At 40.9% G+C, this 10,570-nt stretch overlaps 1 protein-coding gene across 1 annotated transcript in view; it reads left to right on the top strand.

The window, feature by feature from the left end:
- glceb (glucuronic acid epimerase b) overlaps nucleotides 1-10,570 on the top strand; it is a 66,427-nt gene that overhangs the window by 6,495 nt on the left and 49,362 nt on the right. The gene's annotated exons all lie outside the window — the stretch shown is intronic.

The raw sequence follows: 10,570 nt of genomic DNA, 5'->3' as shown, positions 1-10,570 counted from the left end.
TGTCTGTGTGTCTGTCTGGCCAAGTGGTTAAGGTGATGGATCACCAATCGGACGGTTGTGCATTTGAATCCCAAGTTCACCAAATCTGCCACTGCTGGACCCCTGAGCAAGGCCCTAATCCTCAATTGTTGTGTTGTTTTACTTTAAATTCAGATTTGTTTATTATATGTTTAATGTTTCTAATGAAGCTAGAAAAAGCCGATAGAACAGATGACGCTGTAGAGTAAAATAACACGGAGGAAAAGTTTTGAATTGTTTATCTGATTGATTGATTATTTTTATTTTTTTTCTGCAACTAAATACGTGTCACAGTTTAAACCCCAGATTTGGGCTGCTTTTTAAATTTTTTAATGATCTCTTTTCCAGTAATTGTAGTGGTTTAAAGCGGTAGTATTTCTGTACTCATGAAGTCTCCTAAGCGATCGTTGGGCTTTAATAAGCTCTTATCGTGTGGGTTGTTGCTGTGCTCCTGCTACTGTCTTGCGACAGAAACAGATGGTCAGCGCAGGCTGCTCCTCTTTAGCCGGTGACGACAAAATCCACTTTTCCTGCTTCTTAGAGGCTCCATAGAGGTGACTGTGGGTTAATTAGCTCTAAATATCTCTGAACAAACTGCAGCTTGCTTAGAAAATCCAGCCCAACTTCCTGAATGTTTACCAGTCATTTGTAGCTAATCTGAAGTTTTTGCCTTGGGAACCTTTTAGCCCAGGGTTTAATTGCTGCTTGTACGAGAAATAAACCTCTTCAGTGTTACACAGAGTAGTTTTTTTTGCAATTTTTTAAAGTTTTCTGAACGAATTAGTATAGGAGACTACTTCAGACTAATTTAATGAGGAAGTTTGCCACAGAGAAAATGTGAGTAATCCAGACAGATTTCATCTTCACTAAGAGCTTTATGGAATTTGGAGACGATCCCAGGAGCATGTGTGAAGCGGGAATAGTACCAGGATGAGAATACACTCCAGTCCATCACAGGGCAGCATGCATGTGTACATCATTTATAATACATAAATATAATATAAATATAATATATAATTTTCTACTCTTTAATGACATTTATTATTCTTTTTCCGATTATTAGACCAGTTATTTGTGCTATTTGCCATAATGTTGTTACAATTTTTGGACATTAAAAAAAATTATTATTACAGTTAAAAAAAAATAATTGTTAAAAATCTTCAATTATTTTTCATAATGTTAGGAAGGAAAAAAAAAAAAATCACAATTCTCCCCCGTCTGTAATTTGGCCCAGCTCTACACTGTCATGTTTGTGGGAGGAAACCCGTACAGAACACGTTCACAGACAGTAAACCGAGCTCAGGATGGACTCTGGGTCTCTGGAGACATGAGGCTGTGACGTTCCACCCTCCAGCCAGTTTTTCTCCACCTTAATCATACTTAATGCATATGTTCTCTGCAGAAATGACTCATCCCGATAGTCTCTGCAGAAATGTACTGATCCCGGACTGATCCTTTTCAAAGGTGTAATTAAACAGTGCACTTTCCTAAGATAAACCTCTCTGTAATACGGCAATATCACCCTCCTTTATCAGCTTTTATTACTGCTGTGCAGCCCCACGGAGCAGTTTGATTTAAAAGATGTGGATGAAGGTGCTCTGGGATTTCTAGCTTCTGATTTTATCTGTCTTGAACTTGGTCTCATAGCGAGGAAGCAAGGAGACAGGAAGGAGACTAAACTGGCCTGCAGTCATTGATTGCTACGAAAGGCCACAAGCACCACATACACCACTATAATCATTATCTTATCCATGTGTTTGTTATGATGCAAGTTTCTACTAAGAAAGCATGAGACATGCTCTTTCCTGCTCATATACGGACTGCATGTGCGATGCTATTTGGAGAGCCGTCAAGCGCAGACGTAGAACCTTTACCCAGCGGCAGTCGGTCTGTGAGGATCCGTATTCGTCGCCATGCTGTCCTTCAGTGCTCTTGTTTGTTGCTATTTCTGCCCTGGTTCTTTTCTGACTTCTCGACTCAATATAAGGGCTGCTGTGTGCAATTCCCAGCACCGTATCACCTAGCCAAGGCCTCCTGCAGGCACTAATAATGGTCAAATGCGGGAAGCCGGTTTCGCTCCGGCTCCTAGCTGGACACTTCCTGGAGCCCTTGGACACAGAATCCGCTCTGGTAATTCGGAGCACTTGGATGCCCTCGATGAGCGGTGAGCCAGCCAAAGAGCAGCGCCGCCCGGCTCTCGGCCAACACCGCTAATCCACTGCCGCTGCTCTTTCGCCTTGACACGGTGGTGTTTAAAGAAAACACGAGGAAGAACCCGCTGTATTCTAGTGGGGACACGGAGTACTATGTATGTAAAAGGGCGCTAATGGATTTCAGGCGTCCGAGATCAATAAAACCTGGAGACAGCGCAGGCTTATGGCGTCCTTGTAATCAATATGCAAGCTGTGTTGAAGGTTTTTCGGAAACATGGAACCAGTGAGTTGTTTTTTTTTTTGGCTGATTGCTGCTTCTCACCTGTGTGTGTGTGTGTGGTCATTTTTTTTATGTGGCCGCTTGTTGTATGGTGCCCTCCAGACAGGGGCACATTGCTTCAGCACTGTAGTCTTAAACGTCATATTTACACCAGTACTTGCTTTTGTGTACTAAGCCTTTGTTTAATTGCCCCCTATTAGCACACATGAATCATCAGCAAATCCTTCAGACAAGAAACTTGATTAAGGCTTAATTGTACAGCATTACGCAGTATGATACTGTAACCAGATGACTGGTACGGCTTCTGATGTAGGCTTGTTCGTGTTTTTTTTTTTTCTTTTTTTTTTCTCTTCTCCCACATTTTCACTGTTTATCTGCTTCTTATTTACTGGTTTGAAAACACGCAGGGAAAAAAAGCAGCATATTTAATCTCTGTAATTTTTTTTTTTTTTTAAACATGATTTGAAAATTGTCTGATTTGTAGATTTATACAAACCTTTTTCCATAATAAATAAAATCGCTAGCTAATTGATGTTAACTATACATTTGCTTGTCTGTCAGTTTGGCAGAGATGTATTTGATATTTATTTTTCACAGTTTAGAGAATGTACGATGGTAAGAAGGAGGTGAGGCTTCAATTCAGAGTCATTTTATTGGTTAATTTTGTACTGTAGAGTGGGCGGAGTCAGGTCTGCTCTTTTCGGGGTATATTTGGATCGAGATATTAGCATATTCCTTTAAGGATAATGCATCATTTCATTCGTCTGAGTTTCACTCCACTCCAGTAGGTTTAACCCGACTGTCACGTCTGTACAAAATGCAAAGAAAACATGGTTCTTGTTTAGAAAAGGTTGTTGTGGGTTTTTATGATTGGCTTTTTTTTCTTTCTTCTTTTTAAACTCTGGAGTACGACTTTACACGAAGGATCTAAAATCTATAAACTCTAGCACCGGACTCTTCCAGATGTCACTTTAATGCCCTTTTTCGAGTGTGTATTGGTGGCTCTGGCTGCTGATCTGAGAATCTTAACACAGAGCCCTTTCTGTTTAGTGCCGTGGCCTTGGGCACTGCTTTCTCAAAGCTCCTGGGTGATTCTCAAGAACTCCCAGTAATGTCAAGATCTAAATACCTCAAATTGAACTTTTTTTTTTTCCCCAAGCACATTTTTTTCTTTAACGCAAAACCCTGCTATAATTAAAACAACTTTAAAATGCCACCAAAACAAAACCGACTTTAACTTTTGGTTTTAACGGCTCAGATTCCAGAAGCCGTATAAAATACTACAAGTATTTGTGTTACGCGTTCATCAAATGTCGAAAGGCCGTGTAGAGTCGCTGTTGAGTGTCATCAAGTTTCCTTGTAAACTACTTAACCCTCGATGCGGCAGCAAGTTTCTGCACTGCAACCGTTAACGAATCGGTCCAACACCGAACAAGCTTTATGAAACTTTTGTAGAGCTGGTGAAGTCGCTCATGATGGACTGTGGTGAAGGGGAAATTAGTCACTAGTTAATCAGGAACTGCTGGCTGGCACCGTTTTCTTCCCACTCGTTGCTACTTTCCATAAGTTCCTAAAAGCTAGTAGAGTTTACATTAGATTAGATAGTAAAGAGCAGCTAGCTTATCCATCTTTGGTGGAGTCACACACAAGTTTGGAAAGGTATTCGAGCAAAGGAGAAAAATAATAAAATGAGAGTAACATCTACTTTTTTTACTATTCTTTTACGAAGTTAAGTAGTTGTTAATAAAATCGACGTTCATGCGACTGGACATCATGGCAGTGTAAGATCGTGTGGGTGTGATTCAGTTGGGCATCGGAGGCTGAATATTTAAGGCTCTGGCTTACTGACCAGGAGGTCTGGGGTTTAAACCACCGCACCGATGGGCTTCCACTGTTGGGCCCTTGAGCAAGGCCTTTAACCCTCTGTGTAACATGATTGACCCTGTGCTTTGACCCCTGTGCTTCCTAACAAGCTGGGATATGTGAAGAGTTTCTGTGATGTCTAAAGGCTTCTGCTTCTTGCTGCAATTGTGAAACCGTGCGGTTGGGTGTGAAATCTCTCCCCGAGGCTCTCAAACACTCAGTATTTCTAGAGTATAAGTTCATGTCCTGTGTTGTCGAGTTAGATCAGGGAAACTTTTCTTTTACAACGGATCGTGTATAAAAACAGATTTACGCTCCTCATCGCTGGAAAACGGTGAAAAAAATTCTCGTCATAAACCCATTGAAAGTGCACTTGCAGTGTTTGTTGCACGATGCCTGAGTGACAGCCTTCACAGTAATAACAGCAATATCACATTAGCACTAGAATAAACATATATCATTCGTGTCAGGATGGACTTCCTTTAAGAAGCCACTCGGACAGGATGTCATCGTCTGTGAAAATCTCGAGAGCCGGTGAAAAATACCGACCTGGATTGGTGTTAGTAGAAGTGTCACAGCTTTCTCACTGTGTAGCTTCATCTCCAGTGTGTATTGTTAGTTTGTTCTGTGTGTCCATTTTTTGTGTTCCTCATGAGAGAATCGGTGTCATGGTCCGCTTGCACGTGGTTATGAAGTCCACGGGGTTCCTCGCTGCTTAGCCTGTGGGGGATTGCTTGTTCTGGCAGTTGAATCTTTCGCTGTATTAACTCAAGGGCATGCCCTAACACACTAGGAGAAAAAATCTTTATCGCTTGCTTGAGAATAAAACAAACACTGATTTTCAGATTTCACAACATGGTCAATCATATTAACCAGTGAAGTGAAGTTTTGGGGGTGAAGTTTTCCTCCTCCTCCTCCTCATCCTCCTCCTCCTTCTTCTCTCCACCGATCTTGTGGTTAATATTTGGCAACGCTGTGACCAGCCAGACTTCTTCTCTGCGTGCCAGCTTTGCGAAGCAGCCAGAGCGATGGTGGTGATTAGACTTCCAAGACTTCGGTTCTCAGGAAGAGGTGGTCTTCTCTCACTTCTCTCATCAGCCTGCTGTGCTCCCTGCTGCCCAATAAACTGCCAGGCTTTTGACATGACTGTTGGACGTGTCTCACCCCACCTGCTCTCTTCTGGTGTCCAGCTGAGATCAGGTCTGGGAGTGTTTGGATCATCTACTAATCCTTTCTCTTGTCTTTATTTATTTATTTGCTATTATTTTTCCCCACTTGCACTTCTTAAGATTTATTTATTTATTTATTTATTTATTTATTTTTACCAGAAATGGTTGTTTTTTTTATAAAAGCTGCTGTTCGTCTATATTTTGTTGCGTTCTTCAGAGACGGCTCGTGCTGCCGTCAGTGTTTCGGGTGTGGTGTTGTTTTTTTTATTTATTTATTTATTTATTTATTTATTTTTTATTTCTATTTCTTATATAGAAAGAAGCATCAGTACCGATCGCAATAAAACCTTGGTGTTCATAGAACTAGGTGATATAACAGTATGATATTATCACAGTACACTTACGACATGACATCAGTTCCATTCCATCTTTGAATAACTGTAATTCAAAACTTTTAATAGCGGTATATTCCAAAATTCTAGTTGCCCTTTTTATTTTTTTTTTTAAGTCGACTTTTAAAGAGATTAATGTTGGCATTTAATTAATGCCTTGTCATACCAGTGAGAGCATAAGCTCTTGACCTTATATATATTTTTTTTCTTATTATGGATTTGTAGATGGGAACATGACAAGCTGTAATATTGATGACTGCAGCTGTCGGCCTTTATCTTGACCCACCCTGGGCTTGGGCTAGTTTGGGGGCAATTATCTGAACCCTTCTCTGCCTCTGAAGAAAAATACTCAGCCTTTGACACGGCGGCTCCAGCCTTGCAGCCTCTGACGACGCCTCGTCTCGCGTCTCGTTGACGTTATTCCAATAAACTACGGAAGTGTTTTTATCTTATTTATTTTTTTCTTCTCTATTTTGAGCAGGACAGGAACAAATGAAATGAATGAAATTCAGCCATAGAAGTCTCTATTATAGCCGTGTATACGTTACAGCACAGTGGAAAACTTTTTTTTATATTCCACATATCCCATCTGAGGAGGTTGGGGTTAGAGCACTGATGCAAAACCCCTGGAGCAGCGACAGCTTGGCAGTGTTAGGGTTTGGATCCCAACCTTCCCATCAACCATCAACTGGACCTGCCCTCGCTTTAACAAAATGAGCCACCAATTTAAAGCCAATAAACAACAGATCTGAAGAGAACTGACTTGAAAAATGTTCTACATGACCCTGAAGTCTCCTACCATTAAATGTTGTATAAAATTCTCCTTATTGAACATTTCCCTATATCTTAGTCTCTGTGAGTGGAACACGACTAGATATTCTTTACAATCTTTTGTACAGTTTTAGTACGGAAGTTTTTTTTTTTTTTTTTGAACAGTTCCGATTTATTTAATTATTTCATTGTCGCTCGCTATAAATACTGAGAGTCCTATAAACCTCTCTACATTCGAGGCAGTTGTATCAGCAGTGTATCAGCATGAAACATTCAAGCCTTCCCTTGCACAAGTTCCTCTCTCGGCATGATCGACACTAATGCTTCGTCTTTCCAGGGCCGCATTGTTCAAACACTCTTCTCTGTCTTTTATGGGAGCTGAAATCCCTCTCCAGCCAGACTTCAGCCTCGTTCTCCTTTTGTCTTGTTCGGTAAGCTTTTTCAGCTCAGAAAACAAAGGCTTTGTCTTGCCTACTTCCTATTGCCACAAAGATCATCAAACATGAAAGGATTTCACACTGGCTGTGTGGGTTTCCTCTGGGTTCCCAGGTTTTCTTCTACCAACCGTATACACGCTAGTAGACGAACACTAGTAATTAAAATCGTCTCGGAGTGTGAACGAGTGCATGATGCTTTGATGCTTTGTAAACGGTGACCCACTATTCTGTCCAGGGTGCATCATCCCAGTGTTCCCAGTATATACTCCAGATTCACCACGAGCCTGAGCGTACACTAAAGCCGTGGTTCGAGACCTACTCCAGGAGATGGTAGAGACATAAAATAAAATATTACATTTGAATACATTTATTTTGTAAGAACAACAAATCAAACCACTTCAATATCAATGCATTGTATGGTCAGAAAAGTAGCTCGGGATTTACAATACAAGTCGTGAGTTATAATATAAGGTTATATTTCATGGCATTGCCATTATAAATGTGTATTATGAGTTGTTTGACTGTTTTAGACGATTAGGCTGCATATAAATGGAGGGTCATTACTAGGGCTGGGCGATAAAACGATAACGAGATGTATTGCGATAGACAGGTGATCGATATCAATAAAAATGTGTTCGATAAAACGTCCGATATTTTTTATTCTCCGTCGGAAGAAAACGGAGGTTGCGAAGCTTTGCGAAAGTTTGGTTCCATTAACAAAGGCACTCACTCTCTGGTAACTTAGCAATGTAGGGAGTGACACGCTAACTGCCAATCATGTAACAGTATCAAGTTTGGTTGCGCCATATCGTTGTCTCGTGCTGGCCTGCTGGATTCCTCTTCAGTAACCCGCGACTGATGAGCAGAAAATGAGTCGCAGCGAGCGAGGAAATTGTAAATAAAAGAGGAAAAGTCACCTCGCAAGTAGGGCAGTTTTTTGGATATTATAAGTCTGACCGTAGTCAGACCAATGTCGTCTGCAAATTATGCAAGACCGTTTCTCTATGTTTATATTTAACACTTTGCACTGTTTTATTACACCTTTATTAAGCTTTTCTTACATTTTCTTTAATTTTGCACCTTAAATGTTGAGATAATTGTTGTGTTCATTATGACTTTAGGCTTATGTTTACATTTTAATTATTTGAGTTTTCCTGCTTGTTGACATTTCTGTCTTAATAACTGAGGGGAAGGTTAAGTTTAAAATAAAAATGTTTAAATGTAATATTTTTTTCCTGGTCCTTATTTTAAATGGGTCATAAAAAATATCAATAATTATCAATATCGACCGACATGAAACACTGATATCGTGATTTTACGGTTTTCAGCCATATCGCCCAGCCCTAGTCATTACTGCTCGTACTACATTTACAGCGTTTGGAAGATCCTCTTATCCAGAGCGACTTACATTTTTATCTCATTTTTATATAAATGATCAATTGAAGGTTAAGGGCCTTGATCAGGGGCTCAGCAGTAGCAGCTTGGTGTCCTCAGAATTCAAACTCATAACCTTCTGATCAGTAGTGCAATGCCTTAAGTTACCACATCCTCTACAACTTACACTACTCTTATTCCTCTTCTGTACTACTGACATCCACCTGAAATGCACAAGCATATCACACTTACTTTATGTGAACAGATCAGGATGACCATCAGGATCTGGCAGCGCCACAGCCCACACGGCACAGAGCATGCATCTGAGACGTTTCAGACGTGAGCGAGAGTAACATCAAGCACGGCAAACAGGTGATGATTCAGAGCGCAGCTAGCTTTCCACTCAGCATTAAGATGTAGCGCTTATGAAATGGAAAAATCATAATGCACCGTACACTAAAGGTTCACCTGGTCAGTGTTTTGTCAGGGTATATTTAAAGCAACGAAATTCAGCTTTCTGACCAAGTCGCTCTTCCTCGAAGAGCCTGCAAAGAAGAAAAAGCTAAATCTTTTCGTAAAGCTTGCGTGATCTTCCAGCAGGTCCCAGGCTGACGTCACTTGTCACCTCTGCGAACATTTTGTTCATCGGGACGGAGAGGAATGAGAACACCTCGTGTGTGATCACTCACGTTTGGTGTAATTTTATGCTTCATTCCGTGCCACGTTTATAGACCGGAAATATTTATAATGGTTCTTTGGGAATGAGATTTCACTTCTTCCTCTTCTTCTCTGCCTCTTTTCTTTCTTTCATTCCTGCCTGCCAGAGACACAGAAATCTCTGGACCATGCAATGACGATCAGATCTTTATTGATTGCCGAGTCAAGTTGTGCCCAAAGGACCGGACCCAGTCGTAGTCTGCAGAAGCTTTAAAGTCACCCGCTTCATTGTTATTTCTGACACGCCGGTGAGAGACAAACCCCAGCCATGTACGAGGATATCATCAGAATCCTCCCTCCAGCTCTCTGCTGCATGTCACTGTTCAAATCTGAGCATCAGCTTCACAGCAGCGTGAGATGAAGTGAGCGCTCGCTTATATGTAGGTGGGATTTAGCCTTTCGGTCCGTAAGTCAGCGCCACGACCAGAGTGATCTGTTCCTTCCTACTTTATTTCTGTCTGCATGAAGAAAGAGCTCTGGAAGGCCAGGCTACTTTTGTGACTGCACAATTTTCTTTCTCTCTTCAATAAACTTGATTTTTAGGAATGCTCAGTAAAACATTTTGGACTTCAGTAACGTTTAAATATCTGCGCTGCTTCAGTCTGATCAAGAGATGTATGCTTTGAATCTGAGGTAAGAACATTTCTCACTTTCTCTCATACGTTCACTCCTTCAGCTGAATGAATGATGTTCCAGAAACGTCTCGCTGCTCCGTTATATTTTTGTTGTTGGCTAAATGTGTTCGTTAACTTGAGCAGTTCTGATCAGCGGCTTTGAGTCGAACGGTTTTTCTTCTTCTTTTTGTTTTATTGAGTGTTTTTCTACAATTAAATGAACAGGAATATAAAGCTTTAATGATGCTCAAGTCATACCATCCTACTAAATGAAGATTAGTGCTAACTCAGTGCTTAACGCTTCGGGCTTCTGGCCAGAATCTGCTACTGTTGTGCAGTTGGGGTCATGGGCAAGACCCTTAACCCCTCTGTTCAACTCTAGCCCAACTCAGTCGCTCAGCTCTAACCCGTCTCTTTAGATAAACAAGTAAATATGCTATTTCTTGAACATTAACAGACTTTATTGGCTTCTAATATTGTTCATTTCTCATGTTTGGAGATGATCGAGGTGCCAATATTTACAGTTTAGTCATAGCATTTACTATTTTTGGTTAGAACAGATGTCATTGAAAGCCAGCAGAAAGCTGATTCACTTAAAAGAAAAGGACACAGGAGACATTCGGTAGGTGTCCTTATGCAGAGCGGCGTACATGGTTATACAACTGACCAATTGTGGAGCCTTGCATAAAGGCCCAGCAGTGGCAGCTTAGTGGACCTGGGGTTCAAACTCACAACCTTTCCATCTGTAGTCCAACACTTTAATCACTGAGACTCCTGCTTGC

Source organism: Tachysurus vachellii, chromosome 23, assembly GCF_030014155.1.
Source record: "Tachysurus vachellii isolate PV-2020 chromosome 23, HZAU_Pvac_v1, whole genome shotgun sequence".
NCBI lineage: Eukaryota > Metazoa > Chordata > Actinopteri > Siluriformes > Bagridae > Tachysurus > Tachysurus vachellii.
Note: the sequence above shows the minus strand (reverse complement) of the source record. Positions and strands in the feature narration are given on the sequence as shown.